This window comes from Pelobates fuscus, chromosome 4 (genome assembly GCF_036172605.1).
Source record: "Pelobates fuscus isolate aPelFus1 chromosome 4, aPelFus1.pri, whole genome shotgun sequence".
In the NCBI taxonomy this organism is placed as follows: Eukaryota; Metazoa; Chordata; class Amphibia; order Anura; family Pelobatidae; genus Pelobates; species Pelobates fuscus.
The window spans coordinates 9,796,490-9,814,849 of record NC_086320.1 but is presented as its reverse complement, the minus strand read 5'-3'; positions in this window follow the sequence as shown (position 1 = coordinate 9,814,849).

Below are 18,360 nucleotides of genomic sequence, written 5' to 3'. Positions count from 1 at the left end.
AAGAGAAGATTACAGGGAGGGAGGGGGAGTGGAGAAGATTACAGGTGGTGGGAGAAGAAGAGAAGATTATCGGGAGGGGGGGGAGAAGAGAAGATTACAGGGAGGGAAGGGGGGAGAAGAGAAAATTACAGGGCGTGGAGGCGAGAAGATAACAGGGAGTGGGGAGAAGAAGAGAAGATTACAGGGGGGAGAATAAGAGAATACAGGGATGGGGAGAAGAAGAGGAGAACACAGGGAGGGGGGAAGAAGAGGAGAACACTCGGGGGGGAGATGAGAACACGGGGGGGCTGAGGAGAACGTGGGGGAGGGAGAGACCACTAAAGGAGGGAGGGGGTGGTGGAGAGACCACTAGGGGAGGGGGGTGAGGAGAGACCGCTAAGGGAGGGGGGGAGAGGAGAGACCACTAATGGAAAGGGGGGCCAGAGGAGAGCAGAGACCACTAAGGGGGAGACGAGAGACCACTAATAGAAAGTCGGGGAGAAAACCGTTAAGGGAGGTGGGTGGGAGAGGAGAGACCACTAAGGGGCAGGGGAGATCTCTAAGGGATGGAAGGGAGAGCTCTATAGGACAGGCAACAGGACAGGGAGCTCTTTTACACTACACACACACACACACACACACAATGCATCCCTATACACACAGAAACACAACATGCTTCCCTTACACACAGAGAAACACACAATGCATCCATCACACACACACACACACTGCAACCCTTACACATAAAGACAATGCATCCTTTGCACATATACACAGAAACACACAATGCATCCCTTACACACACATGCAAACACACACTGCTTCTCTTACACACACAGAGAAACACAATGCATCTCTTTCACACACTCAACGCATGCCTTACATACACAGAAACACACTTTGCATCCCTTATGCATACAAACACAGATTCACACAATGCATCCCTTACACACAACAAGAAACACACAATACATCCCTTGTACACAAACACACACTGCTTTCTATCCATTACACAAAAACATACTGCTTCCACTACAAACAAACACACTGCATCACCTACACAAACTGGTATCCCTATACACTACATTCCATAAGCACACACATTAGATCCTCTACAGTAACACATAACACATCCCCTACACACTCCACTCCCTGTGAGTGAACTCATGGGTGGAACATGTAGGTGGACTTATGGGTGGGCCTTATGGGCATACTCACTGTCAGGCCCTGGGGCCCAGACCTTGAGCTGTGTAAGGGGCCCCAGAAAATTGAGCTGCTTCCCGTTCTTCCAGAACATTGAATTTTGTGACCACAGTTACAAACAGCCTCCAGAGATCCTGTTCTACACCAGACCAGTGGAGCCAGACTGCAGCCAGAGCCCATCACCATCCTCATCTGATTGTAAGTAGGCAATCTAGTATATTATTAGTGACACTAATCTCTAATTAACCTCACATTAAAGGGACACTATAGTCCCCAGAACCACTGCAGCTTAATAAAGTGGTTCTGGTGTCTATAGTTTGTTCCTGAAGGCTTTTAAATGTAAACACACACTGTGTGCAGCACTGGCATTAGTTCATATGGCAGATCATATTGGTGGGGCATTGCGATGTCACTGGGGGGTGGGGGGGGGGAGGGGGCGGCAAATCTTTCTTTTGTCTAGGGCGGCAAAAATCCTTGCACCGGCCCTGACAGTATGGGTCCCCGGGGCGGAGCATTTGGAGAGCAGAGTGGGTCAATGCTCCAACAGCACTAGTTGCTGTGTACTGACCAGAATTTTGATTTAGCTTCAGAATTAACTAATTGGCACTCACTGTAGCTGGTCAATTAGCAGACAGACCTTTAAAAGAAGAGATTAGCCTGCTGCAGAGTGAGGGAGAAGAAGCCAGCTAGGAGAGCTGAAGGAGAGAGGAGCAACAATTGTGTTTATTGCAAATCCATTTTTTTTTTTTATTTTTTTTTAATTGGTAAGTGGGAAAGCCACCCAATTACAGATAGTGATTTCTGTCTAGTAAGAGCTCAAGTAAGAGCAAGGAATTTTTGTTTGTTTATTATTATTTAAAGCACCTGTTTTTCTTTTCTGAGCTGAATGTGTCCTGGACTTTGTATACCCTAGAAGGCTGTGGTTACTGCAAGATCAGTGACAAAATCCTACCTGTAAAAGAGGTGGTTTGTTACATATGGTGGAGGATGCGGGCAGCCACGTAAGCCTGAGGGTAGAAGTCATTTAAAGCTCAACATGGAGGATGTTATCAAGGCTCTGATCCAATCTACCTCTGTGAAACAGGAGGCTAACAGGAGAGCTGCATAAAACAGTGCAGCCCTGCAGCAACTGGTGCTGGCCCAGGCAGATTGTGCTAAAGTCCTGGCCAAAACACAGATGGAGTGCACTGAGTCCTTGGTAAAACAGATTGCTGTGACACAAGCAGAGATGTTTAAAGTAGCCCGTGAGGAGCAGCAAAAAGTCACCCAGGGACTACAACAGGAAATCCAAGCTATCTCTGCAAAGCTGAATGGAGACCCTGATGGAAGATACCAGGGGCCAAAGGTGATTCGGGTGAGCCACTACCTTCAGAAAATGACTGCATCAGATGATGTTGAGGCGTACCTTCTGGCATTTGAACGCACTGCTGAGAGGGAGGGATGGCTGGCTGATGAGTGGGCAAGCATACTGGCACCGTTCCTAAGTGGAGAGTCGCAGAAGGCATATTCTGATCTAGAACCAACGGATGCAAGCAACTACAGCAAGCTGAAATCTTGGCACGACTGGGTGTAACCTCTGCAGTACCTGCCCAAAGGTTCCACTCTTGGTCATATTCTTCTGACAAAGCCGCACGTTCCCAAATGTTTGACCTCATACACCTCGCACGGAAATGGCTACAACCTGAAATCCATTCAGCTAGCCACATTGTGGAAACCCTAGTTATGGACCGGTTTTTGCGTGGTTTACCAGCTGCCCTGCGTCACTGGGTCAGCCAAAGTGATCCCCATACAGCTGATCAACTGATTGCCTTGGTGGAAAGATATGTGGCTGCAGGAGAACTGCTACGTCCTACGTCACAGGAAAACAACCAGGAAGAAGAAAGCCTGAACAGTTGTATCATATAAATCTGTTAAAGCCTTGGAAGGACAGGGAGGTCCTGGTTGCTTTAAAACCTTCAGAACCTCCTATAGTAGAGCCGGAGGTGAACGTATCTGAGACTCTGTCTGTACATCAAAAGCAAGAGGTCAGAGATTTCATCAGAAGAAATAGGGATGTTTTTTCAGCAGTTCCAGGAAAGACTAAGGTGATTAAACATGACATAATAACCGAACCAGGGAAAAGAGTAAATCTCAAACCCTATAGAATTCCTGAGGACCGAAGGGAGGTTATAAAATTAGAGGTTGAGAACATGTTAAAACTTGGAGTCATTGAAGAATCCCAGAGTAACTGGAGTAGTCCTATTGTATTGCTGCCAAAAAAACTGATGGCACATGGAGGTTCTGTAATGACTACCGCAAGTTAAATGCCATCTCAAAATTTGATGCTTACCCAATGCCCAGAGTTGATGAGTTAATAGAAAGACTGGGTAAGGCTCGTTATCTAACAACCCTGGATTTAACAAAGGGTTACTGGCAGGTCCCTCTCACCGAAAGAGCCAAAGAAAAGACAGCCTTTTCAACACCCAGTGGCCTGTTTCAGTACACTGTATTGCCATTTGGGTTACATGGGGCACCTGCCACATTCCAACGAATGATGGACAGAATTCTTAGACCTCATGTTCGTTATGCTGCCGTCATCCACAGTGCAGACTGGGAATCCCACCTCCCCAAAGTTCAAGCAGTGCTTGATGCTATCCGCTCAGCGGGCTTAACTGCCAATCCTTCCAAGTGTACGATTGGTTTAGAGGAAGCAAAATACTTAGGTTATTCTATTGGGAGGGGTTCGGTTAAACCACAGGAAGCCAAAGTGGAAGCCATACAAAAATGGCCACAGCCCCTTACAAAAAAAAACAAGTAAAGGCATTTTTGGGTTTAATTGGATACTATAGGCGATTCATCAGAGATTTTGCTACCATTGCTGCACCTCTAACAGACCTTAGTACAAAAAACAAGGAGAATACTAGTAACCCTGGAGGATGCATACACAAATTATTATTATTATTATTATTATTTTATTATTTATATAGCGCCAACAAATTCCGTAGCGCTGTACACTGGGTGGACTAACAGACACATAATTGAGATCAGACCACTGGACGTACAGGAACAGAGGGGGTTGAGGGCCCTGCTCAATGAGCTTACATGCTAGAGGGAGTGGGGTATAGTGACACAGACGGGTTAAAGTAGGGGAATTAAATAGTTTGTTAGAGAAGGGTTTATTGAGTGCTTGGTAGGTCATTTTTGACAGTTGCAGGGAAGGAGTCAAGGGGTGGGGGATGAGAAGCCTGCTGACAGTTTAATTGATACGCTTTAACGAAGAAGTGAGTTTTCAAAGATTTTTTGAAGGAGTGGAGGCTGGGTGAAAGTCTGATTGAGGAGGGAAGTGAGTTCCACAGAATAGGTGCAGCCCTAGAGAAGTCTTGAAGGCGAGCGTCAGAGGTGGGGATCCGGGCAGAGGATAGGCGTAGGTCTTGGGATGAGCGCAGGGGTCTCGACGGGACATACTTGTGTATGAGGGAGGATAGGTATGTTGGAGCAGCATTATGTAGGGATTTGTAAGCAAGTGCCAGAATTTTGAATTGGGCCCTATATCTAACTGGAAGCCAATGCAGGGACTGACAGAGCGTGGAGGCGTGGGAGGTGCGACCGGACAGGAAAATAAGCCTCGCAGCCGCGTTCATTACAGATTGCAGCGGTGCAAGCTGGGAACATGTAAGACCGGTCAGAAGGGGATTGCAGTAGTCGAGGCGAGAGAGAACAACAGCATGAACCAATATCTTAGCCGCGTCCGGCGTTAGATATGGGCGGATGCGCGCTATGTTCTTGAGTTGGAAGCGACAGGATTTGACTATCGATTGGACATGGGGAGTAAAAGAGAGGTCAGAATCGAAAAGAACCCCTAGGCAGCGAGCCTGCGAGGTAGAGGTGATAGTAGCGCCGTTGACTTGGATGGAGACAACAGGAGTAGCAGCACTTGAGGGAGGAAAAACTAGAAGTTCTGTTTTGGACAGGTTGAGTTTAAGGAAGTGAGCAGCTATCCAGTTGGAAATAGCAGAGAGGCAGTCAGAAACACGAGTCAAGGTGGGCGGAGAGAGATCAGGGGAGGACAGGTAGATTTGCGTGTCATCTGCATATAAATGATATTGGAAACCAAAGGAGCTGATGAGTTTACCAAGGGAGGCAGTATAGATAGAGAACAGTAGGGGGCCGAGGACAGATCCTTGGGGGACGCCGACAGAGAGGGGTTGGTGAGAAGAGGCAGAACCAGAGAAAGAAACACTGAAAGAGCGCTGGGAGAGGTAGGAGGAGCACCAAGAGAGAGCAGTATCCCGTAGACCAAAGTTTAGAAGAATGTGAAGAAGCTGTTGATGATCAACAGTGTCAAATGCGGCAGAAAGATCAAGGAGGATTAGGATAGAGTATTGGCCGTGAGATTTAGCGGCGATTAAGTCGTTGGATACTTTGGTCACAGCAGTTTCGACAGAGTGACCAGCGCGGAATCCAGACTGAAGGGGGTCAAGCAGAGAGTTGGATTCGAGAAAGTCTGTCAATCTGGCGTACACAACTCTCTCGAGGATCTTGGAGGCAAATGGGAGTAGCGAGATAGGGCGGTAGTTGGATGGGGAGTTGGGATCAAGGTTGGGCTTTTTCAGAATCGGGGTTACGGTTGCATGTTTGAAGGGTGAGGGAAATGTGCCAGAGGAAAGGGAGAGATTGAAAATGCTAGCGAGAGGAAGAGCAAGAGAGGGAGACAAAGTGCGGATGAGATGCGAGGGAATAGGATCGAGAGAGCAGGTGGTGGGGCGGGAGGACAGGAGCAGTGCAGAAACCTCTTGTGCTGTAGCAGGTGCAAATGTGCATAGGATGGCAGGGGGAGTGGGGTTGGGTGATATAATGATAGGGGAAGGAGAGAGATTAGAGATCTCTTTCCTGATTGTAGAGATCTTCTCAGTGAAATGAGATGCAAAGTTTGTGGCGGACAAGGTGGTGGAAGGAGGAGTAGTCACAGGGCGAAGAAGAGCATCAAAAGTGTGAAACAGGTGTTTGGGTTGATGGGACAGTGTGCTTATGAGGGTTTTGAAGTAGTTTACTTTTGCAGAGGAAAGAGCCATGCTGTAGGAGCGCAGCATAAATTTATAGTGGACAAAGTCAGATGCAGAGTGAGACTTTCTCCAGCAGCGTTCAGCAGTTCTGGAACATTTTTGGAGGTAACGGGTCAGCTTAGTGTGCCAGGGTTGTAGTTGGGGGCGCTTGCTGCGTTTAACTGTAGGAGGTGCCATGATGTCAAGTTGAGAGGAGAGAGTGGAGTTGTAGAGTGAGGTTGCAGAGTTAGGGCAGTTGAGATTTGAGATGGGTAAAAGGAGTGTTTGGAGTGTGGTGGAGAAGTGCTGGAGATCGAGGGAGTTGAGGTTTCTGCGAGGTTGGAGAGTTGATGGTGTTGAAATTTTGGTATGAGGTATGCAGATGTTAAATGTTAGCAGATGGTGGTCAGACAAAGGAAATGGATCAGTGGAGAGATCAGAGGTGGTACAGAGATTGGTGAAGATGAGGTCAAGAGTGTTTCCTGCAGTGTGAGTTGCGGAGGAGGAAATCTGTGTGAGTCCAAAGGAGGAGGTTACAGAGAGCAGACAGGAGGCATCAGGGCAGTTGAGCTTGTTGATAGGGATATTGAAGTCCCCAAGTATGAGAGAGGGAGTGCTAGAGGAAAGAAAATGGGGTAACCAGGAGGAAAAGTGTTCAATAAATAGTTTAGGGTGACCGGGGGGGCGATAGATGATGGCAATTCTTAAAGGAGTGGGCTTAAAAAGGCGTACAGTGTGAACTTCAAAGGAAGTAAAGGATAGGGCAGGGGCAGGGAGGATAGGTTGAAAGGTGCATTGAGGGGAGAGAAGGATGCCTACACCACCTCCTTTACAGTCGAGTCTAGGAGTATGGGAGAACTGTAGACCACCGAAACATAAAGAAGCAGGAGTAGCGGTATCGGATGGGGACAGCCAGGTCTCAGTGAGTGCCAATATTGTGAGCGAGTTAGAGATGATGAGGTCATATATAGCTGTAGATTTGATGTTAGTACAAATGGAGCGAGCGTTCCAGAGTGCACACTGAATTTTGGTAGAGTTGGATAAACTGCAGGGTATTTGGAGGAGGTTTGCATGGTTTATTTATTTTGGTGTGAGCAGATGAGGTGTGGGGCCCTGGGTTGGGAGAGACGTCACCAGCTGCCAGAAGTAGGAGGAGAGATAGTGACAGGAGGTGTGAATGGGTTTTATATGGGCGGCGACTAGGGTGAGATTGGGTTAGAGCAGGAGAGAGAGAATAGAGAAATGAGTGCAGGGCTTGAGATGAGAGAAGGGGGGAGTGTAGCAAAGAGGGATTGATGTAAATATGAGTGTGTTGAGGGAGGTGGGTGGAATGAGATATTTTGATTCTGAGGGAGATAAGAGAGAAGGAGAGGAGGAGAGTATAGAGCATTGCTCTGATGGGTAGGTAATTAGAGGAAAGGAGAATGAGCCGAAGTAAGAAGGAGGACTGAGTGTTAGGGGTTAAGAAGGTGGATTGTGCTCATTACTGGTGGTGTTTGCAGCTGCTATTTGGAGATATCTAAAGTTGTGTGAGGGATTCTATCTATAAATGTAGTAAGAAACTTGGGGTGGGGTGGTGTTGGGGAGGGGTGGGTGGGACCCTGAGCACTGTTCAGGTTTGTTAGAAGTGGTCTTTTAAAACTCTGACTGTGGAAGACAGGGATGATAGGGTCAAAACAGGACTGCAATAAAATCTATGGAATGGAGATGCACAGAAGAGGTGAGGATTGGTCAAGCAAGACATTTGGGTGGGTATCAATAAAATAAGGGGGGGGAGAGCAAAAATAACAGAGAAAGTCTTTAGAGATAAGCAGAATGTTAAATAACATTTAAGTTAACAAACCAGTGATGAGCAGGGCAGGGAGCAACTAGCCTTAGCATGCAGGACAAGATAAAATGCAGAATATATGCATGTATGTGTGAGCAAACACACACATCTATACACATATATATATATCTATATATATACACACACACACACATACATATATTAAAGAACAAGCGCACCCAGTTAAGATACAATGACAAAGAAATGGTGGTTAGAGATACATAGTTTAAAAGTATGCAAGTGGTTAAAAATTCAATACAATTATAGTGTCCAGTATTAAGAGTAGATAGTTTCCTCCATAGTGTACCTTGCAGAAACTCAGATATGCATAAGGCCTTTTCCTTCAAGCTGTAGGTGATCTGAGCACTGTTCAGGTTTGTTAGAAGTGGTCTTTTAAAACTCTGACTTGCAGAATGTAATCATACAACTGCAGGGTACTTGGTATAAAGGCCAACAGTCTCGGGGGTTAAAATATAACTTTTAATAGTCAATTTAAAAGTAAATGTATCAACAAAGAAGAAGAAAAAATTAAAATAAGTAAGGACAGAACTCACAAGGAGTGAGAGGAGATAAAGTTACTAAATCGTAGAGAGAAAAATGCCACACATTAGCAGGTGGCAAAATAGTAAAGTACAGGAGGGAGAGGGTAAAATAGAGAAAAAATCTGAACCTCAAAATCCCCAGCGTTCCCTCACTTTCCCAAGATAACTGGATCCCCACACAGTCGGAATAACGAATTCCTAGGTAGTAAGCTGCAAACGTCAGCCTTGCAGTGAAAATTGCTGCCTGTTCAAAGAGTTACTGTCCTAAACTAAAATCAAATCGATAAGGTAGGTCTCGAGGGGGGTGAGTAGGTATAATGTAATTAATAACATCCTCCCTACTTAATAGCGTCCTCCCTATCTGGAACTTCCACCCTCCTTTTCCTTAGTCCCGACGCGCGTTTCGCCGACTAACGGCTCTTCAAGGGAACCGGGTATGGGTGAGATCGTTATTTAAATATCCCGCCCTCTCTTGTGATAGGCTGAAAATAGTTGCCAACGTAAGAGAGGGGGTGGGCACTGGTCTCCTCCGTCATTAACCCTGTCCGGGTCTGAAAATAATGTGTATACACGGATGAAGTACACAGTTAGATAAACGAAAAAGTAATACCATAAGGTGTTATATATTTATAAAAAATAGTTCAGCTGCAACATAAGTGATACATGAAGAGCACAAAGTGCGTAAGCACTGGAAACAGAGCGCACCAGCCCTCATCTGTTTCCCCAAATTTGATACTTAATGAATATAAAAAATACAAGGTGTCATTCTTGTAGTAAAGTGTTATTGGTGACACTAAGTATCAACAAATATATTATATTGCTCCTTTTCGTATGTAATTATAGCACCAATGTCCTTGGAGTGATTAAATCCCTTTTCAAGTTGAGATGTGTTCTTAAAGATGTTGGACTTGGTGTATTAACCCTTGATTTAAAGGGAACAAGTAGTTGAAAAAAATAAATTCAATAGCAACCTGTAGCAAAGATGGTGTCAAATTAAGGGATATGGTGTATAACCTAATAAAGTTAAAACTTTTTTATTTCCCAATGTGTCTATTGAAGTCATTCAATTAGATATAGATAAACCGTGTCCCAAGTTAATAGCCAGTTATATATAGAAATTGTATTAGCACTAATGTCCTATTAGGCATGAATAAACGGAGTGAAGTTAAATTCCTCATTAAGTCCTTTAGGGTATAATGTTTGAAAGGAATAAATCCATCTGGACTCGGCTTTCAGTAAGGAGACCTTGATATCCCCTTTTCTGTGGTTCTGAAAGATTTTTTGGATCACCTGAAACTTCAGTACACCGGATTGAGAGGCATGATTGAGTCGTACATGTCTTGCAATGGGTGTATCCATATGGGGATTCATGATGGAATTGACATGTTGTAGAATCCGTCGACGTAATTGTTGATATGTCTTTCCAATGTATTGTGATCCACAGACACACGTTATCAGGTATATTACATTGGTAGAGCTACAGTTAATAAATGTGTTAACCACCACGTCTTTAGATGTTCTTTTATTGTGCACTGTTTTTGACGGTAAGATGAAATCACAGGCCTTACAGTGGCCACACCTGAATAAACCCTTAGTTTGTAGCCATGTGGGGGTAGTTTGTACTGGTTTAAAGTGGCTGTGTGTTAGATAATCCGCCAAGTTTATGGCTCTTCGAAATGTCATGGATGGTTGAGTAGAAATTGTGTTTTTAAGACTAGTATCGTATTGTAGAACAGGCCAATTTTTGGTCAGCACATTAAGTGCCTGGTTCCAGTTCCTATCGTATGTGCCGATAAACCTAGTTGTACCTGGGGTGGTGGAGGAGTTTTTAGGGGGTCTATGTAGACTCTCTGATCCGTCCACAGCCTTCGTTCTTTGATAGGCTTTCTTTAGGATCCTGTTAGGATAGCCTAAACTTTTGAATCTTAGTCTTTTGAATCTTTGGCTTCCTTCTCAAAGTCTTCCTGGTTAGAGCAATTCCTTTTGGCTCTTAAATATTGGCCATATGGTATATTGGCCTTCACGTGATGGGGGTGGAAGCTCTGCCAATGAAGCAAGCTATTCGTTGCTGTGGGTTTCCTGAATAGTGATGTGGTAATTTGCCCATCATCTAGAATATTGATCGTTAGGTCCAGGAAGACCAATTGACTCTTATGTATGACATGAGTCAACTGGAGATTGATTTGGTTATCATTTAAGGTGTCCACCATTTCCTTAAACAATGAGAGAGAGGCTAACCAAAAGATTAATACGTCATCTATATAGCGATACCATTTAAATATAGATGAAGTAAAAATTTCATTGGGGTTAGTAAAAACCATAGTTTCTTCCCACCACCCTAAAAAAAGGTTCACATAGCTGGGTGCACACGATGAACCCATGGCGGTGCCCCTAAGTTGTGAGTAGTATTTGCCATTGAAAGTAAAATAATTGTGTGTTAATACGAATTTTAACAGTGCCAGAATGAACCGTTGTTCTAGTTCATTGAACACTTTAGTCTTTTGAAGGAAGTAAGACACTCCCAAAAGTCCTTTTTCATGTGGGATGTTATTATACAGTGCCACCACGTCCAGACTTGCCATGGACGTGTAAGGTGGTACTGTAAGGTTTTCCAATACCAACAAGGTCTGTTTGGTATCGCATATATGAGATTTGAGGCCTTGTGCTAACGGTTGTAACAGCTTATCCAGAAATTGACTTGCTCTCTCTGTTAAGCTGTGATTGCCTGAAACGATGGGTCTTCCGGGAGGGTTCCTCAGGTCCTTGTGCACCTTAGGGAGGCAATAGAATGTGGCTATGGTGATATTAGACTGAGACACAATATAACTGTACTCATTTTGAGTGATTACTTTATCAGTTAGTGCTCCTTGTGCCAATGTCTGTAAGTCCCTAAGGAATCCTTTCGTAGGGTCTGCTTTTAAAGTTTGATAGGCCTTCTCGTCTGATAAGTGTGTCATGCACATACCAATATATTGGCTTCTCTGCATCAGGACTATGTTTCCTCCTTTGTCTGAGGATTTTATCACCACCTCCGATGCAGATTGTAATTCTTGTAAGGCCAGTCTTTCTTCTGACTTTAAATTAGGAGTTAGAGACTGTTGAGTAAACTGACATTCTAATTCTTCAGTGCAGATCTGAACAAACAGATCTATACATGGGAAATCTTTTGATGTCATCTTTTGCACCAAAAAAATAAAGAATTCAAAAAATAAATAAAAGGGGTTTCCGCAGAAACCGAGAGCAGACAGTGTGTGCTGTGGGGTAGATCTGTGTGAAAGTATCAAGTGCTGTGAAAACTGAAAAAATCAGAAGAGTGTGAGTGTGAGAGTGTGAGTAGCTGAAGATCAGAAATGAAAGGCAAAGAATGTGCCGTGGCAACGAAAAAAAGACAGTTCAAGAAAATCAAGAATGGCAAAGCAAATGTATAAATAGACCAGTGCATGTGCTCCCTAAGTGCCAAATAGATGTGAATATAAAAATGAAACAAAAATAAAACCCAGAAATGCAGGAATGTACTAAATGAGTGCATGTGGGCATCTGCCCCCAAGTGGTACCAGCAGTATATCACCCTAATGCATATAATAAGCAAAGTAGAATGTGTGCATAAATAGCTTACCTTCCATGGTAGCCTATTAATAAATCATTCACTAATAACCAATAACAATGATTCAGACATATAATCTTAATGTCAAAATAAATAAATAGTAAACAAAATACCTCATATTGCATGTTACATTTTATAACATGACAGGAAGCTTCATATTTGCTTAAGTCTCTCTTTACTAGAACTCCACAGCAGCACGTTAACACAGAGAGAAAAACACCAAAGACAAAATTCAGGAATCCATAAAAGGCTCCTCCCAACTAACTACTTCCTCTTTCTTTGCTGCTCCGCAGTCAGTACAGGTCAGAGTACTACTGCCTCCTGTTTTATATGGGTGGTTGTGGATATACTTTTTACTTGTATTTGATTTTATGATTAGATTATATGATTTGATTTTATGGTTACATTTTATGATTTGATCTTATTATTAGCTTGTATGATTTGATATTATGATTTGATTCTATGATTAGATTTTAGGATTTGATTTTGTTTGTTAATGTGCTCCTGTGGAGTTCTAGTAAAGAGAAACTTAAGCAAATATTCGCCTCCTGTCATTAATAAAATTAAGATTATCGTTACACTAAAGCTAGTATAATCTACAATTTCTAGTCTATCCTAATTAGATACCTACTAACCGTAGACAACAAACATAAACTATATAGAATACATCTATACATACATATTGCAGGGGCTGACGTATTACTAGGCTCCCTACTTCTAAACAATGATATATATATACAACGAATATCCAAAAACGAACTAAACGCTATATACGTTAAGACCTTTGGGATGTATAGTGTCCAGTTGTTTAATCTAAAAGGTTTCTTTTTGTAATCGTAGTCTAGAACGATCTCCACCTCTGGTTAGAACGGGTATCACATCAATAGCAATAAATTTAAGAGTGGGTAATCTATGATTGAATTCCAGAAAATGCTTTGCCACCGTTTTTTCCGTCTTCCCATCTCTAAAGGCTGTCATGATGGCAGATCTGTGACCCCTGATTCTGTCTCTGAGAGTCAAGTCCGTTTTTCCAACATAAAATAGACCATAAGGGCAAGAAATTAAATATACAACGTGATCTGTTAAGCATAAGATGTAGTGTGCAATCTTATATCGTTTGCCAGAGTGTGGATGTTCAAAGGAGGAGGCAGTTAACATATGTCCGCATGTTACACACCCTGTACAGCGAAAACATCCCTTCCTCTCTGATAATTTGGGAATCATTTATTTATGTATCACTGCCTTATTCTCTATGTTCCTAACCATAGCAAAGATGGCTGCCAAGTACTGTTTGCCCTCTTTCTTACATAGTACCCTTTCCCGTTACAAGATTGGCCGATTAAGCCACGCCCACTATCCATGTGCACACCGCCCATTAGACGGCAACTGCACATGACGCCATCATTAAAGTTGGTGTGCATGCTGCCCACTTACACTGCGGCTGCACATACACCCACTTTCACTATGTTTCCCAAGCCGCAAATCGCCGCAAATCACGTATCCGGTTTGGCCCACCCCCCACTATTTTTGCGCCGCTTCTCAGATCGGCGGCCGCATGCGCCCCTTTGACAATGTGATAATCGGCTGCCCAAAATCACTAATATTGCCGGAAACTACATTTCCCAAGCGGCAAAGTGCTGCGAGTCGCATGACCATTTTCTCTTCGAATATAAAGCACTTTATTACCCTCATTTTTTCATTCAAATTATTATTAAATGCCTCTTCTACTTATACCTTTGAAAACAAATGACTTATTTATCTGTTTTTATCAAAGATATTATTCTATAATTGTGATTATAAGTATTAATTAATATATTTTACTTATTTTTTTATTTTATTTCATCTTTTTTTACTCTCAAGAAAATCCTAGGTGGGGATCATACCACCAACGCTATCATCATAAAGCAGTGAGCCTGCTCTACACTTGTGAGTACTATCTTTTTATATTTTATAAAGCTGTTATTGTCTTATTGAGAGCACTATTTGTGGCTATTTTTATTTTCTCTCTGAGTACTTAGACAACCACTTGCTGTGATCAACCTACACCATAACCCATAAGTGGGGATTATACCACTATAGGCGGTACACACTGGAGCTGGTCATAGCTCTCTTATATGTGGGTGCAATATCATTATTACATATGCATGGCCTATTAAATCTTGACATATTGCACTATTAGGTTATCTTGTGACCAAAGACACCCATACCTTCCACATCCCCCAAGCATAAAGAACCTAGGAACTACAGCTGAACCTTCCTTTTGAATAAGATACACTTTTATATGTGACCATTTGCACAGCTGGAACAAGACTCACAGTACTTTTGTTTTTATTTAATTTTATGTGGCGCAGCCCTTTTCTGTCTTTTTTCCTTGTGTTTATTTTTTTTATTATAATGGTGTAGAATATTGCATATTCTATGTTTCTATTGATTATATATATGGATGTGTGGATTGACATAAGTAACAGATGGTATCAATAAGTCACACAGCTTTCTTTGTCCGAGAGCTCTGGAATGTGGATTTGGGGGTCTTGTCCTTATATGGCAAGAGTGATGCTCTGACATCAGTATGGGCACTTCTATATAGTAACAGACAGAGGCGGCTCTAGACTTTATGAGGCCTTAGGCGAAATGCAAACATGAGGCCCCACTAACAAAAAAGTGTCACATATACACATTGACGCACTGTCTACCTGTGTATGTGCCTGAGAGTGTGTCTGACAGAGAGTATCCTTGTGTGTGCGAATGTATGTCTCTGTGAGCATGTTTGTGTTTTTGTCTGAGACCCTATGTGTATGGGGTAGCTGATGGTGAGAGGGAGTGGACGGTGATGGTGAAAGGGAGCGGGGGGTTGATGGTAATGTGAGAGGGAGCAGGGGGTGATAGTAATGTGAGAGTGAGAGGGGGTAATGTGAGAGTGAGGCGGTTAATGTGAGAGTGAGGGGGTTAATGTGAGAGTGAGGGGGGTTAATGTGAGAGTGAGGGGGGTAATGTGAGAGTGAGAGGGGGGTAATGTGAGAGTGAGAGGGGGGTAATGTGAGAGTGAGGGGGGTTAATGTGAGAGTGAGGGGGGTTAATGTGAGAGTGGGTAATGTGAGAGTGAGGGGGGTTAATGTGAGAGTGAGGGGGGTTAATGTGAGAGTGGGTAATGTGAGAGTGAGAGGGGGTAATGTGAGAGTGAGAGGGGGGTAATGTGAGAGTGAGAGGGGGGTAATGTGAGAGTGAGAAGGGGGTAATGTGAGAGTGAGAGGGGGTAATGTGAGAGTGAGAGGGGGTAATGTGAGAGTGAGAGGGGGGTAATGTGAGAGTGGGGGGGTAATGTGAGAGTGGGGCGCGTAATGTGAGAGTGGGGGGGGTAATGTGAGAGTGGGGGGGTAATGTGAGAGTGGGGGGGTAATGTGAGAGTGAGAGGGGGTAATGTGAGAGTGAGAGGGGGTAATGTGAGAGTGAGAGGGGGTAATGTGAGAGTGAGAGGGGGTAATGTGAGAGTGAGAAGGGGTGATGTGAGAAGGAGGGGGTGATGGTGAGTGGGGGGAAGCTGAGGGTGGTGACGGAGGGTTATGCTGAGGGTGGTGATGCTTAGGGTGGTGGGGGGTAATGCTGAGGGTGGTGAGGGGTGATGCTGAGGGTGGTGATGCTGAGGGTGGTGGGGGGTGATGCTGAGGGGGGTGATGCTGAAGGTGGTGGGGGGAGTGATGCTGAGGGGTGGTGAAGCTGAGGGTGGGGTGAGGCCAGTGGCGGATCCAGGGGGGGGGCAACGGGGCAATTGCCCCCCCCGAGATTCTCCCCTGCCGGCTAATGCAGGGCTGACATTGCCCAAGTGCCAGCCCTGCATTGTTCCTGCAGACCGGGGAGGAAGATCAGTGATCTCCCTCCCCGGTCCGCAGGCACATTACTGACAGCCGACCGGAAGGGGAGGGAGAGAGGACCCGGGAGCTGTTACCAGCAGCTCCTCCGGGTCCTCCTCTCGCGAGATTTGGAGCGTTGCCGCGGTTACCACGGCAACGCTCCAAATCTCGCGAGAGTGAACTCTAGCCCTGGAGCGCGGGCTAGAGTTCAGTTCTACCACTGGGACCACCAATGAACCCCACTGGGACCACCAGGGAAAGAAAGATGTCCCCCCTCCTCCCAGTAAAGGTAAGAAGGGAGGGGGGACATAACATTTATTTAATTAAATTAAAAAAAAAAACCACACACACATGAAAAAAAAAAATCCTTCTTATCACACACACACACATTGCCCCTGCCCCCCATACACACACATTGCCCCTGCCCCCCATACACACACATTGCCCCTGCCCCCCATACACACACACATTGCCCCTGCCCCCATACACACACACATTGCCCCTGCCCCCCATACACACACACATTGCCCCTGCCCCCCATACACACACACATTGCCCCTGCCCCCCATACACACACACATTGCCCCTGCCCCCATACACACACACATTGCCCCTGCCCCCCATACACACACACACATTGCCCCTGCCCCCCATACACACACACACATTGCCCCTGCCCCCCATACACACACACACACACACATTGCCCCTGCCCCCCATATCCACACACATTGCCCCTGCCCCCCATATACACACATTGCCCCTGCCCCCATAAACACATTGCCCCCATATACACATACATTGCCCCCCATAAACACACATTGCCCCTACAAACACACACTGCCCCCATAAACACATTGCCCCCACACACATACATTACCCCACAAATACACTGCAATACACACACACACTGTAACTGTCACACACACATACTGATCCACACACACACTGCACCCCTGACATATACTGCCGCCCTCACGTATACACTGCAACCTTCACACACACACTGCTAATACACTGTCCCCCTCACACACACACACACTGCACCCCTCACACATTGCACCACTCACACATACCACTGCTCCTCTGCCCTACAACAGCCCCATTTCCCAGAGGACCTCAGGTAAGTTGTCAAACAGTTCTTAAACAGTTTGACTACTTACTCTGGGAGGGGGTCTTGGCATTATTGGCACTATAACCACTACACTGAGCTGTAGTGGTTATTGTGTCTGGATTATTTATTTAAATAATCTACAAGTGCCCCTCCCGAAATCAGGCTCTGGATCCGCCACTGGGTGAGGCTGAGGGTGGTGGGGGGTGAGGCTGATGGTGAAGGGGTAATGGTGAGGGTGGTGGGGGTGAGGCTGAGGGTGGGCAGGGGTGAAGCTGAGGGGGGGCAGGGGTGAAGCTGAGGGTGGTGGGGGGTGAAGCTGAGGGTGGTGGGGGTGAGGCTGAGGGTGGTGGGGGTGATGGTGGTGAGGCTGAGGGTGGTGGGGGTGAGGCTGAGGGTGGGGAGATGGTGGTGGGGGTGAGGCTGAGGGTGGGGTGATGGTTGTGGGGTGAGGCTGAGGGTGGTGGGGGGTGAGGCTGAGGGTGGTGATGGTGGGTGATGGTGGTGGGGAATGAGGCTGAGGTTGGTGGGGGGTGATGGTGACGGTGGTGGGGGGGTGAAGCTGATGGTGGTGGTGGGTGTAGCTGAGGGTGGTGGGGGTGAGGCTGAGGGTGGTGGGGGTGATGGTGGTGGGTGGTGAGGCTGAGGGTGGTGGGGGTGAGGCTGAGGGTGGGGAGATGGTGGTGGGGGTGAGGCTGAGGGTGGGGTGATGGTTGTGGGGTGAGGCTGAGGGTGGTGGGGGGTGAGGCTGAGGGTGGTGATGGTGGGTGATGGTGGTGGGGAATGAGGCTGAGGTTGGTGGGGGGTGATGGTGATGGTGACGGTGGTGGGGGGGTGAAGCTGATGGTGGTGGTGGGTGTAGCTGAGGGTGGTGGGGGTGAGGCTGAGGGTGGTGGGGGTGATGGTGGGGAGGGGTGATGGTGGTGGGTGGTGAGGCTGAGGGTGGTGGGGGGTGAGGCTGAGGGTGGGGAGATGGTGGTGGGAGTGAGGCTGAGGGTGGGGTGATGGTGGTGGGGTGAGGCTGAGGGTGGTGGGGGGTGAGGCTGAGGGTGGTGATGGTGGGTGATGGTGGTGGGGAATGAGGCTGAGGTTGGTGGGGGGTGATGGTGACGGTGGTGGGGGGTGAAGCTGATGGTGGTGGTGGGTGTAGCTGAGGGTGGTGGGGGTGAGGCTGAGGGTGGTGGGGGTGATGGTGGTGAGGGGTGATGGTGGTGGGTGGTGAGG